Source organism: Pseudorca crassidens, chromosome 15 (assembly GCF_039906515.1).
Source record: "Pseudorca crassidens isolate mPseCra1 chromosome 15, mPseCra1.hap1, whole genome shotgun sequence".
NCBI classification, from domain to species: Eukaryota; Metazoa; Chordata; class Mammalia; order Artiodactyla; family Delphinidae; genus Pseudorca; species Pseudorca crassidens.
This window is the reverse complement of record NC_090310.1, coordinates 26,935,467-26,954,397: the sequence shown is the minus strand read 5'-3', so window position 1 is coordinate 26,954,397 and position 18,931 is coordinate 26,935,467. Positions and strand designations below refer to the sequence as shown.

Here is an 18,931-nt window from a genome sequence, read left to right as displayed (position 1 = left end):
GTTAGAAAACAAGAGTCAAGTGTTACATTTTAAAACACTTACATGAAAAAAGAAACTGAATACAGTGGCAAGTGTTGTTATACTGCTACACTTTAAAGCAGTGGTCCCCAACATTTCTGGCACCAGGGGCTGGTTTCGTGGAAGACAATTTTTCCACGGACGGGGGTGGGGTGGGGGGTATGGTTCAGGCAGTGATGCGAGCGATGGGGAGCCATGGGGAGCCATGGGGAGCGGCAGATGAAGCTTGGCTCACTTGCCCACCGCTCACCTCCTGCTGTGCCACTCGGTTCCTAACAGGCCAAGGACCGGGGACCTGGGGACCCCTGCTTTAAAGTATTTTGGTGTATTTTATAACATTACATCTTAAAATTCCCAAAGGCTCAAGAGCTTCCGACAACATCAAAATGCTTAACACAAATTAGGAAATTGAACAACTTTTGAAGGTCATGCATCGGTAGAGCAGAACACAGAATGCTTTCTGATTGATAACGGAGCGTTCAGGGATTTTAAAGTACTCTCTACTTTTATTTTTCCCTAGAAAAATATTATCACCCTTTAAATGATAACTGTGCAGTCCCACATCTAATGCCTCTAACATAAGTAAAGTCTCATTTTAAAGCATGTAAACTTAAGTTTAATGAATGAATTTACTAATCCTGCCTTTGCATAGCATTATGCTATGATTTCAATGAAGAAAAAATATGAGTATTTGACAGCAACTTGCATGGGACAGAGCTGCAAAGCTCTACAAACCACGTTTCTGCAGGGCACTCACAGACAGACTGGTCCCGCACCAGGTTAGGGCAGCAGTTAGAGGCCTTCACCAACAGGAAATGCACAAGCCACGCTTCCTTCTAAGGCTATAACTGGATCCTTCTGTCAAAACCAAATCAGCAGCACGGAGGTGCATGGCTATATACAACACACTCAGTGCAACGGTCCACGGGTCTGACTCACAAATGAAACAATTTTGACTAATGTAAAAAAAGAACATGTTTTCGGTAACCAATCCCCCTCAGGACTTGATTTGGGAGGCAAACTGTCCAGCTTCTACCTTCAAATGATAGACAAATGAGAACAGAGGAGAGAGCGAATGTTAAGATGCAGGCAGAGGTGTGAAAAATAAAGGAGAAAGTCGGCTTGCAGAGCCAAGTTTATCTCCTACTCCGCCCTGAGTAGTCAGCCAAGAGCTGATAGAGGGCTTTTTCCTAAAGTAGGTAGAAAAAAATCCCCACCAGCTGGGGGTTGCCAGGCAACCTGCCACATTTTACTAAAGCAGGAGCAGTGAGAATCCCCAGAGGGCAGTTGGAATGCCGCGTAATGCCTTCTCCCAAGATCCAGGCGCACACTTGCCCCACAAGCCCACCCTGGGGCTGACGCACACATGGGGAACAGCTATCTGAGTGCAGCCTGAAAGTCACGGTCGTGGTGCAAAATTCACTCCAATCTCGGCCCGCTCTTCTCCAGCTCAGGCCAGAGCGCAGCCGGGATTCACTGCTGTCGCCAAAAAAAGCACAGGCAGACCCTGTAACTTGGTTCTCTGCAAGTCTGGACTAAATGCCGTTGGGTTTTTTTTTGGCTGTACTGTGTGGCTTGCAGGATCTTAGTTCCCTGACCAGGGATTGAACCCAGGCCACGGCAGTAGAAGTGCCGAGTCCTATCCACTGGACTGCCAGGGAACTCCCTGTTGAGATTATTTAAATTAAAAATAAAAAATTTCTTTTTGAGCAATTCATGATTTAAAAGATTTTAATACAACTGTAGGAGCAGAAAGGCCCGATGGAATGAGTGTACACTCTGGGGCTGGAAAGTCCTACCACTGGGCTCCCACTTCACCTCTCTGGGCAACTGTTGCCTTGTCCTTGAGCTGAGGTGCTGTCCACAGGTCATTTCAGGGAAAGCACCTAGCACGGTGGAGTTGCAACAGCATGTGTGCAACAGTGTGTCTGTGTGGAGAAGACAGGCAGGGAGGCTAAAGGTGAAAACCACGTTTAGTCAAAGTTACCCTTGAAAATTCCCTTTGGAGGTGTCATGCCAGCATCCAATGTGGCTGTTTTTCCCTCCAGTGTCAGAGCACTCCGCTGATTCTCCTCTTGCACACCAGGCTTGCATGTGAGGACCAGGTTACTGAAGACACACGTGGGTGAGCACACTTAAATTTCTAATCGGCAGGGGTCACCCGACAGGCGGAACTTGAGAATGGATATTCTCGTGGGAAAAGCAGGATCCCTAGCTCCCATTTCATCACCGACTCACTCACTTTCACTGAGTGGACTGACAAGCAAAACCAGTCTCACTACCGAGAAAATAATTTCCCCAATGAGTACATTTGAATTCATGCAAGTTTAAAAATTTTATGATGCTTCTCTAGTTGCAACCGAGTGAATACATAACCCAGGCCTTTGTGCCCATCCTCTGAGCGCACAGACCCCAGCTAGTCCTTCTAGATAGGAACATGCTCCAGTCACTTTATGTCACCACTGATATTTCTCCCACAGAGAGTATCTAACACAGCTATTTCTCTCTGCTTCACAGCAGCCTGGGGCTTGCGATGATTACATGCCACTGAATAACTGTGGCTTGACGTCCCAGAGCATGGATTTTACTGGAGAGCAGGGAGAAAAGTTAAATAATTAATCTGGTCATTTAAAACATTTTAATATTAAAATAAAATGGATGTATTATAGAGTGGAATTTTTCAAATTTGCAACGATGGTTTAAATAAAACACGAGACTGCAGAGAAATGCCAACTCGCGCTCCCCGCTGCGCTCCCCTCCTCTCTCCCCACTGCACTGCCCCCCCAGGTGCCCTTGAGCATCCTGTCTGCTCCCCTTTGGTGTTAGGGGTACTTTGTGGAGTTTAAGAATAGCCTCCTCCCACAGAGGCCCTTTGTAATAAATATTAACTGAATGAACGACCCATTCTTTCTGGGGTAGTGTGAGCACCAAAAGGGGAAAGAAACCCCTGACTCCTCTTCTTGGCACCCAGGTGGTAAATGTCATGTTCACGAGTGGTTTACACAAGACAACTCATACTCTCAATGCACACACGACACTCACGGACCTGTTAGTTCTTCGTGAATAGGAGCAATCCTGGAAAGAGCTGACCGGTGTGAGAAAAGGGTAATGCAGTTATCTATTTTCTCCTGCGAAGGTGACAGAAATGGATGTATCACGTATGAGCAAGGAAAGACGAGGGTAGCCTCAGCTGAGAGGGTGTGCTCCCACAGTTCAAATCAATCTGTCTGAAAGGGGTGATAATACCCCTCTTTCTCTGCATACCTGTGGTCATAATGGGAAGGTGGGAATCCTGTCCTGTAAGCTCACAGCCTGACCCTCATTCACCTGACAAGTATTTCTCGGCCAAAGTGAAGTGGTCACCTTGCATCCATCAGCTCATCTACCAAATGATCTGGACCAGGGACTGGGTGAGCTTTGAGCAGCAGAGGCCACCTGCCCCTAGAGCTGCAGTTACCACCTCCTGAGACTACATCCCATATGGTACCCTAGTAGGCTCTGCTACCATCACTCTCTAGAGAAAACAGCAATCTGTTGAACGACTAGCCTGAAGTAATGCAACTAGTATAAGGAGAGGAGCTGGCATTCAGACCCGAGGCATCTTGGTCACCCTACCAACCAGGAAGAATGATGTCAAGGAAGCGACCAGGCACTCGCCACCTGGTCTGCTAGCTGTTCTCCGAAGCAGGGAACACAGGCGATGGTGTTGGTCCCTTCCATGTGCCATCTTCAGCAGACAGGTCCACTGACTTGTCAGTGGGTGTTCTGTCTGAATGAGAGGAGCACACCCTTTGACCTAGTATTCCTCTTTTAGGAAACCAGTCTATGAAAACAATCTGAAATGAGGACTAATTTTTAATGCACAAAGATGTTTAAGGATAAAAAACATATATATATATAAAACCACAAGCATAAACCTCCAAAATGTTCAACAGTAGGGGGAACAGCTAAACAATTGCACTATTCAAATTCATCAAAAATTACACTTTTCAGGGGGATAAGAACCAAGCAATAAATAATCAATAAATTCTCTCACTAGTTATTTGGACAAAAGTAACCTGAATGCCTACCTCACAGGCTACATCATTGATTCATTCAACAAGTATTTGCTGATTACCTACTATGTGTCAGGTACTATTTTAGGCACTGAAAATACATTGAGAATAAAAATCTTCGCCCTCCTGGAGGGTGGTTATATGGGTGTGCTCACTTTGAGGTAATTCATTGAGTGGTATACTAACGACGCGTCCACTTTTCTATATGTATGTTAAACCTACATTTAAAAGTTAAAAAAAGCCTGGTATCATGGAGTTTATATTCCAGTGGTAGAGTGCAGACACTAAACAAAAAAGTAAAATACATTGTGTATATATAGTGCTATGGAGAAAGAGAAAAGCTGGGAGTGCTGAGATGGGAGTTGCAATTTTAAATAAAGTGGTCAGGGAAAGCCTTACTCATAGGATTGCCAAATAAAAATAGAGGACACCAAGTTAAAGTTGAATTTTCAGATAAGCAACAAATCATTTTTTAGCATAAGTACATTCCATACAATATTTGGGCCATGCTTAGTTTAGGCAAAATCTGGCAACCCTACTTACTGATAAGATGGCATTTGAGCAAACCTCATTCCTAATGGATTTAATACTTAATGCTTCTAAGTAGGGCACCAAAGGCAAAAACTATAAAAGAATAAATTGATAGTTGTTACTCTGATAATATGTAAAGCTTTGGGGTAGCAAAATAGACTATATTAAGACGTATACAACAAACTGGGACAAATATTTGCAAAATACATAACCCAGCATTAGTCTCCCTAAGTTTCAATTTCTTCTGTAAAATGAGGGGGGAAGATGGTACCTGCATTTCATAAAATCGTTATAAAGATTTCAGAGCAGTGTCTGGTAGCTAATAACTAATGGCTTACTAAATGTTAGAAATGAATAATCATCATAATAAAAATGTACTCACAAATCAATAAGAAAAGCACACAACACACAAAATGAGACGAACCAATTAAACTTCTCAAAATAATTCTAGTGTGCACTTTGCAGAACATAAACTAAAATCTGAATGGCATCCTTGCACAAGTATTACCCATAGGATACTTGTTAATACAAAGGGGGAGAGCTACAATGGAGATTTCTGAGGCCACCATTTAACAAAATTATCAAACAAAACATCAGTAATAATGGAACAAATAGACAGTGTGTGTCCCTCAGTGTGACGTGCTAAGAGGACATCGCCTATGTAGCCCTCCTGTCAGACACGTGTAATCCCAGGAGACAGACAAACCCGAATCGAAGGACACCACAAAACAACACCTGGTCTGAACTCTTCAGAAAGTGTTAATGTTATAAAAAACAAAAACACGCTGGGGAACTGTTCTAGATTAAAGAGCTATGATGACTCTACTAACTTCGAAGATGAAGGAAGGGGACCAGGAGCCAAAGAATGGGGGTGGCCTCAAGAAGGTGGAGAAAAAGCAAAAAAAACGGATTCCCCCCTCCAGCCTCCAGAAGGAACACAGCTTTGCTGACACCTTGATCTTAGCCAAGTGAAACCAATTTGGGACTTTTGCCCTCCAACTGTAAGACACTCCAACTAAACTGTAAGATAATCAGTTTGTGTTGTTTTAAGCTACCAAGTTTTTGGTAATTTGTCACAGCAGCAGTGGAAAACTAATACCAGTGTTTGTTTTTGTTTTTTTACAACCTGTAGAAGTTAAATTGTAGAAAATTGAGAGAAATACAACCGCTTCCTGTCCCTAGTTATGCAAATGATTTCTGTTCACAGGACTGTAAAAATACATTGTCTAGTGTGTTAAATTCTCATTTGAATTGCTTTTAACATCTTATTAGTTTTTTCATTAATGAATGAGTTGAATAAAATCTTTGACACTTGTTTAAAAAAAGAGAATTTTGATGACTAAATGCAATACATGATTTTGACTTGATCTTGGATCAAAAAATAAAATAAAAAACTGTAAGAGACAGTGTTGAGACATTTGGAGAAATTTTATTATGGCCTAAACATTAGATCGTATCAATATCATAAATTTACTTCAATAAAAAAATAATAATACATATATACATACTTGTATATGTATATATTATGGATGCATGTGTGTGTGTATATGTACAGAGTGAGGGGGAGATAAAGCAAATGTAACAAATGCTGCCGTCTTACCTATAGTGTTATAGGTTTAAAAGTTTTCAAAGTAAAAAGAGAAAATACCAAAAATAAAATGAAAAGAACGGCTGATAAGAACAGTTTTAAAAAGATAAATACCTAACACTGTACGGATTATAAACTGATATAACCTTTATACAGGGCAACCTGACAATATATGAGAAATTCTTATTTTTAAACTTCTTTTTTTAAACCAATTCTCTGGCTCTATCATGTTATAGACAGAGGCCAAGTGAAATTCCAGAGATTTTATAATTTTGCATTTGCAGTTCCTCCTTTCACACAAAATTCTTCTGCCCAAAGAGGTTTAAGAGTGTTGTTAAAATTAAACAATGCATTAAAAATGAAAACTCACCTAAAAATTCTATAATAAGAATATTATTGAGTAAATTATGGTATATCAACTTGATGGTTTATTTAACTAATGCAACCCGTTAAAATTTTTTCATAGAGTTTGTAGGGGAGCAAAATTTGCCACCCCAAAATGTGTCTATTTAGCATGAGGATTATTTTAAGCTGATTATTTTTAAGAAACAGAACCCTTAGGAAGTCTTTGTTTTTAACCCCTTCTCTTCCTTTAACTGCCTAAAAGAATTTGGATAAAGGGCCTGATCTAGGAAGAGCACTACCGCCAGAGATGTCTGCAAAGATATGGGCAAAGTGAGGTTGGGGGAACTCAGCAGGGCCTGGAGACCCCAGTCCTGTCTGTGTCGCATTGTCTCTGCAGGGCCCAGCAAAATGTTTGCTTACCAAACATTTATTTTCCCATCTCTATGTGAACTGCCTTCCTCCTCCTTTGAAGTCTCAAACCCCCACCCCTTTCTCCTCCTCTCAGAAGGCATATAAGCCTCAACTGCCTAACTTATCCTAGGGTCTCAGGTTTCTTACGGAGCCTCTAGAATGTACGCAATTAAGTTTGTTTTCTCCTGCTAATCTGTCTCGTGTCAATTTAATTCTTAGACCAGCCGGAAGAACCCAGAAAGGGTAGAGGGAAACTGTTTCCTTCCCCAACAAGCTTAAATAACTTGAGAAAATTTCTCAACAACTATTATTAAAAATAGAAAAAATTAAAGCATGTACAATTATACCCACATAAAATAAAGAGGCAAAATACTAAAAAAAAAAAGAAACCAACAGAATGTTATGATGATTATTTCTAGGTGATTTTAACTCATTTGTGTGTATGTTTCCCTCCAATTTTCTGTAATGAACATGTATTCATTTCATTTTTTAAAATACTTTTTAAAAATAAAAGACAAAAAATTTGGCATTCTTAGACTTGCAACAGAGTGGAATATTTTTGTTACTGTAGTTACCCGATTAGACATCTGAAAGCTGAGTGCAGGGAACACAGGCTCATAGTCCCACAGTGCTGTGTCCTCTAATAATTAAAAGAGAGCCCTATTCAAAAAGAAAACTTTTTAACTGACCGTGGGATAGCAAAGTTTTTGATAATTACAGAGGAAGGTTATGAGCTATGAATATGTTTACACATACTATTATTTTTTTAACATCTTTATTGAAGTATAATTGCTTTACAATGGTGTGTTAGTTTCTCCTTTATAACAAAGTGAATCAGCTATACATATACATATATCCCCATATCTCCTCCCTCTTGCGTCTCCCTCCCACTCTCCCTATCCCACCCCTCTAGGTGGTCACAAAGCACCGAGCTGATCTCCTTGTGCTGACGCATACTATTATTAATACGCTGAAAATGTTATACTCAAAAGGCTTGATTCGATGCCAGCAAAGACAAAATAAATTTTCTTTGACACAGAGCAGTCTCAATATTTTATTTGATTAATTTGGTGTTTGGCTATAGCTCAACCTCAAAAATCCTAATCTAGGCTGAACCAAAATTCCACAATTCATTTCATTTTTAACTATAGGCTTAAGAGAACAGAGTTATCACACACTAAACGAAAATCTCAATATCATTTCTGAATGTAGGCAAGTCAACATCTTAAGCTGACAACTTTCAACGTTCGATAGAATTTAAAAATTATTCTTGAAAGTAAAGCGTTCTGAGAATAATAAAATTATTCCGAGAATCCAGAAGGTAAAATTTTTAAAAGGCAAAATTTCCAAAGAATAAGCTAAATTATAAATAAATAAAATTATTCTGAAATAATTAAGTAAAATTATTCTGAGAAATAAAATAATCCACTTAGAAGACTTAACCTACCTGGAATGACCTCTCAAGACAGCCATCTCCATTGAGAAAGGAACCTCTCCTACAAGGCTACAATCTGCCAAAGAGCTGTAAACAACGTATCGATCTGCTTATTTGACCTTACTGATCAGCCCCTGATGTGGCTTCCAGACAAGGTGCCCACTGCATGGATGGGCACTCCAACTTCTAGCCTGCATCTTAGAATACTCATTCAGCTGGCCCTGCTCCCTCACAGAAAGCACAAACAGTGCACTTAAGAGTTACTGAATTGAGCGTGGAGAGAAGGGGAAGAGCGAGCTTAAGTCAATAAATATGACTTTCTGCATGATTGTTTAGTAATTTTTTCTTTGGCTATAAGTAAACAGATTATTTTAAAATGTTGTCACAAATGACAAAACAGTGTAATTACCAATACATTTTTAAAAAATTTTATTGAAGTATAGTTGATTTACAATGCTTTGTTAATTTCTGCTGTACAGCAAAGTGATTCAGTTATACACAGATATACATTCTCTTTCACATTCTTTTCCATTATGGTTTATCACAGGATACTGAATATAGTTCCCTGTGCTATACAGTAGGACCTTGTTGTTTATTCATCCAATATATTAACAGTTTGCAACTGCTAATTCCAAACTCCCAGTCCTTCCTTCCCACCACCCCCCCGCACCCTGGCCCCGGCAACCAAGTCTGTTCTCTATGTCTGTTTCTGTTTCGTAGATATGTTCATTTGTGTCGCATTTTAGATTCCATATATAAGTGATATCATGATATTTGTCTTCCTCTTTCTGACTTACTTCGCTTAGCATAATAATCTCTAGATCCATCCATGTTACTGTAAATGGCATTATTTCATTCTTTTTTATGGCTAATGTTCCACTGTATATATGTACCACATCTTTATTTATTCACCTATTAATGGCCATTTAGGTTGTTTCCATGTCTTGGTCACTGTAAATAGTACTGCTATGAACACAGGAGTGCATGTATCTTTTCGGATTATAGTTTTGTTTGGGTATATGCCCAGGAGTGGGATTGGTGGACCATATGGCAACTCTATTTTTAGTTTTTTGAGGAACCTCCATACTGTTTTCCATTCCAATATGTTTTCTTATGAAGAGATATTTGGGGGATCAAAATTTTAAACACTATACCCCATCCATCACTTAAGAGAGCTATCAAATGTATAACAAATAATAAAGATAAACTTATATCATCATCATCATTATTGTTTAAAACCCACAAATATGAAGCTCAAATACTCGGTCAAATATCACCAACATCTAAGAGTATGTGAAAAGCATTTTTATATGTAATATTAACACAAGTGTGAGGGCAAAATGTATTAAATCACAGAGATTTTTATAGCTGGAGGGAGAAAAAAAGCCTACAGAAGCAACTGTTTCAGGTAGAATCCTGCTGCATAGGAATAAGTGCATTTCCCAACCGTTGGGGGAGGGTGTAAATATTTTTCTATTCTTGAAGGAATAAACATTTTGGCATCGTATTTCTTTAGTAAAGAAGGAAGAGGGGCTTCCCTGGTGGCGCAGTGGTTGAGAGTCCGCCTGCCGATGCAGGGGACACGGGTTCGTGCCCCGGTCCAGGAAGATCCCACATGCCGCGGAGCGGCTGGGCCCGTGAGCCATGGCCGCTGAGCCTGCGCGTCCGGAGCCTGTGCTCCGCAGCGGGAGAGGCCACAACAGTGAGAGGCCCACATAACGCAAAAAACCAAAAAACCAAAAAAAAGAAGGAAGAATATGGTTAAATGTCCTTGTTACTTCTAGTCCCTAAGAAATGGGTTTCACAGCTCACCAGAGTTGAGATATACAACTTATCATGCTAACATATTCCTAACAGTTTTCTTTCAGAGAAGAGTTTAAATCCTCACCCAGAGCCGACAGACAAACAAAAACACCCCAACAAAACAATGACAAAAACAAATGGTGGAAACATTCCTCTTCAGAACAGATTCCCAGACACCCAGCAATTAAATTTAACCTGCTCAGCGTTGCTGCAGGCTTTTCAAGCATCTCTGCAGCTGAAGACTCTACCCACAGGGGAGAACACACTGCAGAGGGTTGAAAGAATGTGTTCATTTGTGAGGAAAAGGAAAAGGTCAGGGCCATTTCCAAAGTATGGGGTAATGAATTTCACCAAACAAATTTCAACAAAGGCTGCAGGAAAACCAAGTGAAACAACATATCCTCCTAAAGCTGTAAACTGCCATCCAGGGTAGCTTTTTAAATCAATACATATGCAATAGCCAACTTAACCAGTACTGCGTTTTTCTAACATTTTCACAAATTCTTGAAAAAAATGAAGGCTGGGAAAATGATCTACTTAGAGATAATTAAGTGCCTGTATAGAACCACAAATTATGTAGGTTTTATAAAAATTCACTTTTTTAAAGCACAAAAAGAAAGATTAATCTGTATGATATGAAGATGATCAAGGCCTTAAAGAGAAAGGAAACAGCTGCTTAATCAAAATGACAAATAAGGAAACCCAAACCTTGAGCTGGACTTAGTTTCTTAATTTGTCATTCTGCTTTTCCAAAGACCATACCAGGTCACTGAGTTTTAAACCCAGGTCTTCACTGACAACCACAGAAGCACACAGCAGCAGACTATCTAGCTACCACCATCCTGGCACATGGTGTTTTGACTTGCTATGCAGACAATGCTTATCTTCTAGCCAAGCTTGCTCTTCTGCTGTGCTAAACCAGGAAGAAGAAGAGACAGAAGAAATCTATACAGAGAGCAGAAAATGTAGAAAAGAACTGAACCACAGAGGGGGGAAAAAAAATTCACCAATGTCAAAAGTTCTGAATGCCACCCAATCACGGGTTGCTCAATAAAGGTAGTTTCTGGAGGGAATTCCCTGGCAGTCCAGTGGTTAGGACTCTGCACTTCCACTGCAGGGGGGCCAGGTTCAACCCCTGGTTGGGGAACTGAGATCCCGCAAGCCACTCGGTATGGCCAAGGGGGAAAAAAAAAAAATGGCAGTTTTTGGATCATTTTCCCTTCTTATGAGTCCCAAGAACACACAAAAATCAGATGACAAGTTCTTAACTCTTCTATTATCTCCAATCTATACAAGTATTTCCTGTCAATTGTACATTAGTCTTCCCTTATTTAAAAAAATAAAACAAAATTAAAAATTCACTGCTAGCTCAAAACCTAAAAGCACACAGCTTGCTTATCTCCATGAGTTGACACAGGATGATAAGTCCAAGGTTCCATTATCTGTTAAAGGTCAAGGATGAAACAGCTTGGCCTGTTCTAGGGACACAGCCTACACCCCACACCCCTAATGCCCTGATCAGAAGTGAATGCCGTTGTTCACAAAGGAGAGGGAAAGAGAGTCCAGACACATTAACAGAAATCCACTCCAACTGCTGAGAAAACCCCAAGCCACATCCTATTTGATGGCTCATTAAAAAAGGAAAAAATTACTTGGGAAGTGCTCAAGCAGCAGACAAATTCCAACACTAGTCAGAGAGGGAAGCTAATAATACATCACACATAACGTAAGTTTGAATCACCACGCTGAAATCATGAGAAAACTATGAGACGACATATCTTTGGCTCTCTTCTGCCTCCTGAATTATTAGGCTTAACAGATTCAAGTTGAGATCCATGTACTTAGAGGGTTAAATGCATCTAAAAAGTAATTCTGAAAAGCCTTTAAGAGCTAAAAATAAGTGATTTTTCTTTTCTCCTCCTGGAAGGCATAAGTTAAAAAGCCACTAATTGTGTATAAAACACAGTAAGACAAATAACATTATCTTCCACGCTGGAGGTAGAGCTGCCATGGAGTGGAGCACTTCCTAAGCGCCAGGCCTGCACCAAGTGTGGTACCAACAATCCTCTCACTCAGCTTCATCCAAGCTGGGAGGCCGGCAACTGGGGTCTCCGTGAGGAGGAGGCTTGCTGACTCTCTACAGATGGATGAGCAAAGGACTATTTCAGCTTCGTTTTCCACAGGAGGAAACCTAGGCTCAGCAAAGTCGGGATAAGTAACTGGCCAACACCGGTTAAGCGCGTTAAGAACCAGGCCCCGGAAATCAAAGTGAGGCCACGGCACACCAAACAGCCCTGCTCTTTGCACTCTGCCTTAGGGTCTCTGATATCTCTTTTTATCCATACGCTTCTACAAAACTTTCCCTTTCCAGGTGAAACTAACAATAAAAGCAGTCATCTTGTTCATTTTAAAGAGTTTTTCTCTTTCCTTTTTTTTTTTTCTTATAACTAAAATAAATGCTTCTCTTCCAGGACCACCTAAAAACATACTTTCAGAACTTCAGCAAATATACTATTAAAAATAAAAATACTACAGAACTGTAGCTTTGCTAATAAATAATACAAACATGGACTATTTATTATATATATTCATTTTATCTGAGGTCTCACAGAATCGCTATGAGGGAGTCATTCGTAGGCCATGACAAATGGGTCCCATCATTAATCATTCTAGTTCCCTGCTGGATATCCTGTAAAATCCTGTATATACCATATATACTGTGATACACCACACTGTCTTGAGTTATGACCCAATCTATGTGGCTGTGACTGGTATGACTGTTTAGACAGCTCACTAAGAACAAAATCTGTAACTTGGCCTAAGGCCCTGCTTGATGGGGCCCTGCCCAGCTGCCCAGCTGCCCGGTCACCTCTTCCCCACTCCCTCACAGCGCTGGCCTTGCTCCCTTTGCTGATAAGGCTTTGAAAAAGGTGCTGCGTCTGCCTAGACTGCTCCCCACCACAAAGCTCATACTCACTACTCCTTCACTTGTTAGCTCAAAACTCTCTTTCTCAGGGAAGCTTCCCCTAGACTAGCTCTGTTTCTCCTGTTCTGTCCTCTCATCTAGCACTTTCCACACTTTATTAAACTAATTTCTGCCTCTCCCACTAGACTCCAAACTCCACGGGGTTGGGGTACGTGTTGCTCACCCCCTGCATCCTCAGCACCCAGCATATATGCACTAATTTGATAAACTGTTGAGAACCTTGTGTGTGTCAGGAACTGTTCTAGGCACTGGGGATCTATCATGGACCTCTGATTCTAATAAGGGGAAACAGACATGAGGAAGTGTACAAACTAAATGAAAAATCAAACAACCACAGTGCTTTGGAGAACAGTAAGGCAAGAAGTAGGGGGAGGTGTGGAAGAGTTACTTTCAAATGGAGTGGTAAGGCAAAGAAATGTGGGGCAATGATGTGACAGAGGTGAGGTGAGGGAGTGTGAATCACTAAATACCTGGGGAAAGATCATTCCAAGTGGGGGAAGCAGCTTGTGAAAAGGCCTGCAGCAGGAGTATGCCTGGAACAAGCAGGCATACAGTGGGCACTTGATAATGATGTTTTGTATAAATGAGACAGCACAGAAAAGCTACATAAGATCAAGCTGTTAATTATCACAGATGCCAAGGGGAAACTAAGTTTTCATCATATAACTTCTCTATTGGTAATAAAACACCATGTGGTCCACAGAACAAACGCAGAAAAGCATCTTTACAAACTCCCCAAATCAACACTTACCTGTCCCTTACTGTCTCTTCAAACCAAACTTGCCTTTGTTATTGTGTTGGTCAAATTCTAAAATATATACTTGCTCCTGTCTCTCACAGCTCAGCCATAAGCAACTCATACAAAACTTGAACCTAAGTACTTGGAGATGTTAACTTCCTTTTTAAACCAATGTCCCCAGTACAAACATGAACTGGCTTTAACCCATCTCAGGTAGCAAATTCTATGGTATGTTTCATTGCCGTTAAATCACTAGAACTGACAAGTGAACTCAAATACATATACATGAAAATATTTTATTGCTAACATAATGTTTCTCCAGAGGTTTTAATAGTTAAAAAAAAAAACAACAGTCAAAATGAGTAACAGAAAAGGATTGTGCTCAAATCCCATAGGAAGTTATTAAAAAAGAAGCAAAAAAATTATCCCTATGGCCAACGAAAGCATGCCAGAAAGACATGCCTACAAAGGGGATGAAAGCTGTGCCTAATATTTTGAAATGAACTGTAAAAATTTAAGAGAATGATATAATATACGTGAGAACAAAATCAGAACTAGAAATACTCAGAAATGAGGGGACGGTACTCAAGAAAACATTAGAACTCAAGAAAGAATTCGATATGAAAGAAATCATTTTATAAATGCAGACTAAATTAGAAAGAATACAAGAATGAATAGGTGCAACATGACTTAAGAGACAGAGACGATGAAAAAGAGGAAAAATTTTAAACCAAAAAGAAACGAAGAGGTTAAAAATGATTAGAAACTAAGTGACAGAAGACAAGCAAAGAAGATTCAAACAGATACAATAGCAGTTCTCATGGACAAAAACAAATGCAATGAATAGAACAATACTGAAAGTTAAAATTCATGACAGGGCTTCCCTGCTGGCACAGTGGTTAAGAATCCACCTGCCAATGCAGGGGACGTGGGTTCGAGCCCTGGTCTGGGAAGATCCCACATGCTGCGGAGCAACTAAGCCCGTGCGCCACAACTACTGAGCCTGCACTCTAGAGCACGCGAGTCACAACTACGTAGCCCATTAGCCACAGCTACCGAGCCCACGCGCCTAGAGCCCATGCTCCTCAACAAGAGAAGCCACAGCAATGAGAAGCCCATGCACTGCAACAAAGAGTAGCCCCTGCTCGCCACAACTAGAGAAAGCCTGTGTGCAGGCAGCAACGAAGACCCAACGCAGCCAAAAATAAAAATAAATAAATAAATTTATAAAAATAAATAAGTAAAGGGGCTTCCCTGGTGGCGCAGTGGTTGAGAGTCCGTCTGCCGATGCAGGGGACACGGGTTTGTGCCCCGGTCCAGGAGGATCCCACATACCGCGGATCGGCTGGGCCCGTGAGCCATGGCCACTGAGCCTGCGTGTCCGGAGCCTGTGCTCCGCAACGGGAGAGGCCACAAGTGAGAGGCCCGCATACCGCAATAAATAAATAAATAAATAAATAAATAAGTAAAATAAATTTCATGACATGACAACTTTGCTGAAGTAACCAAAAAAACAAACAAAAAACAACAAAAGAGGCAATACTGCCCACTGAAAGGACACACCACATACCTGGGAAAACTGATTCAAAACAACCAGCCTGAAGACATATCCTAGTAAAGCTAGTAGACTTTAAAGCAAAAAATCTTTGGGGTATCCGTTCGAAAAGAGCAAGTCATTTAGAAGGGAAAAAAGTCAGACTGCCTTTGAGAGAAGCACTTCAAGCCAGAAGAAAATGGAATGTCATATGTAAAATACTCAAAGAGGGATTCCCTGGTGGCGCAGTGGTTAAGAATCAAGCCTCTAGATTTAATAAGTAGTTTACAGGAAACAGGAGGACAGGAGAATATATAAGACAACACACGGGGATACAATCAGTAAAATCAGAGCTGCAAGAAACTCTACAGGACAAATGACCCTGTTTCTTCAACAAATGAGAGAAAGAGAGCTACAGAATAAGAGACATAATAGACATTTCAACAATCACAGCGTGTGGCCCTTATGTGGATCTTGACTCAAATGGAAAAAGAAAAACTCGCGACACTTGTGAGATAATTAGAAATTTTAACAGTAAGTGAATATTTGACGATGTTAAAGATTTATTTTTTTTAAAGCAATAATAGCATTGTGGCTGTGTTTTTTTTTAAAAAAAGAATCTGTCTTTGAGAGATACACTGAAATAAGAACCAGTGAATATGATATGGTGTCTAGAATATGCTTCAAAATAAAACAAAAAGGGAGAGAGTAGGTATTGGTGGACATGAAATAGGACTGGCTATGATAGTGGCTGAAAGGGGAGTGGGTGAGTACACAGAAGGATTCATTCTATTCTTCCATCTTTCCTGTGTATCTTTAACAGTTTTGGTTTTTTAACCAAACCAACAACTGGACCGCAGGAGCCTCTCACCTCCTCACACCCCTCAGAGAGCCAACGTGAGTTTACCATGGCCCGAGACTCACCATTGTATTCCCCTGTCTGGTGACTATGCCACAATGGGTTACCCTCTGGTTTCCTAGCCTGGCTCCCCAAATGGCTTAATGAAAGTAAAAGATTTAACATAAATTCATTCCCACTTCCATTGCTTTTCCAGCTCTCTCAAGCTGCTATAACAACACACTTTGACAAACCTAAATATCCCCTTTTCTTTTTCATATGGAAAACAAAGTAAAATAGAACATTTGACATGCCATAGACCAAATTCCTCTATTTTTTCCCCCAAACTCCTAATTTATCTCCTCCCCTTCTTCCCGTCCACCCCCACCCCCACTATCCCCTTTGGTAACCATAAATCTTTCTATGTCTGTAAGTCTACTTCTGTTTTGTAAATAAGTTCATTTATATAATTTTTTTAGATTCCACATGTAAGTGATACCGTATTGATATCACTTATATGTCAAATTCCTCTACTTTTTTTTTTTCTGGGATAATTAAGATGAGGTCTAAGCATAAGCTAAGACATTTCGACCAGAATTTGGCCCCTTTGGAACATTCACTCTCATGGAGAGGAGTTCAAACAATAAACAGAGCAAAGATATCCCCAAACTCAAGATTTTGTGGCTGTTCTCTGAAAGCAAACCAGGGTTGCCAAAAAATTCAATGACCCACAGGTCCCATCCCCCCACCCCCAAACATCTGACACGTGGTATAATCTGGACAGAGTCATGCATCAGTAAATGAACACAAGGAACCACACCAATCAGTTCACACCAACAGAGAAACGTGGCTGCTTTCTACTTGGAATATGTGTTAAATAATACAAAAGAGCTAAGTCTGAGGTAAAAGTAGTCCCCCAGGTAAAGACAAGAAAGGCCTAACACCAACATTACAGAAAGATCTTCAGCCACAGACGGGTAGGGGAAGGTGCCAAGCTGGTGCAGAAACGCAGAGCCTCCTCCCACTAGAACTGCAGGGAGCACTCCAGAAAGGAAACCAAGACTTTTTTCCTCTTTTTTTTAATGTACAGCTGAGCTTAAAGGGAAGAAAAAGAAATCCTCAGGTGTCAGAAATGAGCGAGAACTTGAAGCCAGGGGTTAAGAGCAAGAGTGGGCTGGGGCAGCTCCAGGGAGGATGAGACCTGGGCACAGGCCCTAACAGCAAGAAGCCAGAGACTCAGACACGGTTTCAGGCCCGTGTGGGGCAAGAACAGGACTGAGGGCCCTGCACAGAGCTGGGCACATAAAAAAAGACTCACCAACTGGCCTGGAGATGTGGCAACCAAGTCTGTCCCTGCCTAAGGCTGTGGGTGGGAAGAGAAAAGTCTGTAAGAGAAATCACACCTCAAGCCTGCTCCACAAGGGGGTGTTAAGAACAAAGAAGCAAGCATGGTGAATAGCAAAGATAACTTGACCAAATTCACCATCTAAAAGACAGAGATTCTCTGACTGAAGAAAAGCAAGTGTGCACCTATTTGTTATTCACAAAAGACACATCTAAAGCGATGCAGAAAGGCTGAAAGTAAGAGGCTAGAAAAGATATGAAGCAAATACTAACCAAAAGGGGAAAATTTGGGTCTAATTAAGTTATATCAGACAAAATTGAGTTCAGGGCAACAACAACAACAAACCACTAATTAGAACAATAAATGCCCCAAACCCAAAACCGACAGAATTATAAGCAAACAATTTCAAAACCACAGTAGGAGCTAAAAAAAAACCCCCAAAATCCCAATTATAAACTTATAGATCAAGCAAAGGAAAAGAATGAGTAAATAAATAAAAGATTAGAATCACATATTTAACAAGCTTGATCTGCACGTATGGAACCCTATACTTCAAGATTGGAAAACTGTACTCTCCTTTCAAACACACTTGGAATATTTATAAAAACTGACCAGGTCACAGAGCAAGACTCAACAAATATCATGGACTATCTTAACCACATTCTCTAACGTGAAGTCATAAAACCAGAAACTCTATGGTGGGGACTGGGGTGCAAAGAAAAATAATCTCCACTTGCTGCCCCTTTCCTCTGAGCACAGAGAATCTACCCTCCCACTAACCCAAACTTAATACTGTATGTGTGTAGAGAGTGAGCTGGCTTAGGAAAAGCTATACATTTCTGGAGAACATGGAATGATTATGCCACTTAATATCAAAGACAGAGTAGTAGCTAACTGCCTGGCCAAACAGAACCTGCTTGACACTGTATGCCTCCTAGGAGTGATGCAAGGATTAAGGAGATAAAGGACTAAGTCATTCAGGGGAGCCCAGATACAACACGGCAGTTGATTCTAACCTGTGAGCTTTAGTTAAGTTCTCTGTTTTTTAGCCTAAGAAATTGAAAACATTTCATGAGCTGTTGTTTTTCCAAGGCAACTACCTAGTTATGAATTTGTTTGGGTTTGTTTTTCCTCATCAGTAAGTAAGCTCTCAAAGAAGAGCTGGGGCCTGAGGGCAAACCAGTATATTATCATACCCTTGGTCCACCCCTAGCAGTTTAGGTAATCAAGATTCATTACCAGGTACACTTTCCTGTCCAAACAGGAATTATGAAGAAAGATCTTGACTCCTAGGGGCAGCTGT

The 18,931-nt window shown here is 40.6% G+C and overlaps 1 protein-coding gene and 1 non-coding gene across 4 annotated transcripts in view; both read right to left on the bottom strand.

Annotated features, from left to right (window-relative positions):
* Positions 1-18,931, bottom strand: part of PARN (poly(A)-specific ribonuclease) — a 165,619-nt gene that overhangs the window by 67,104 nt on the left and 79,584 nt on the right. The window lies entirely within an intron of this gene.
* Positions 1,608-1,679, bottom strand: TRNAR-UCU (transfer RNA arginine (anticodon UCU)). Its single transcript has one exon. It is a non-coding gene; the product is annotated as a tRNA-Arg (tRNA).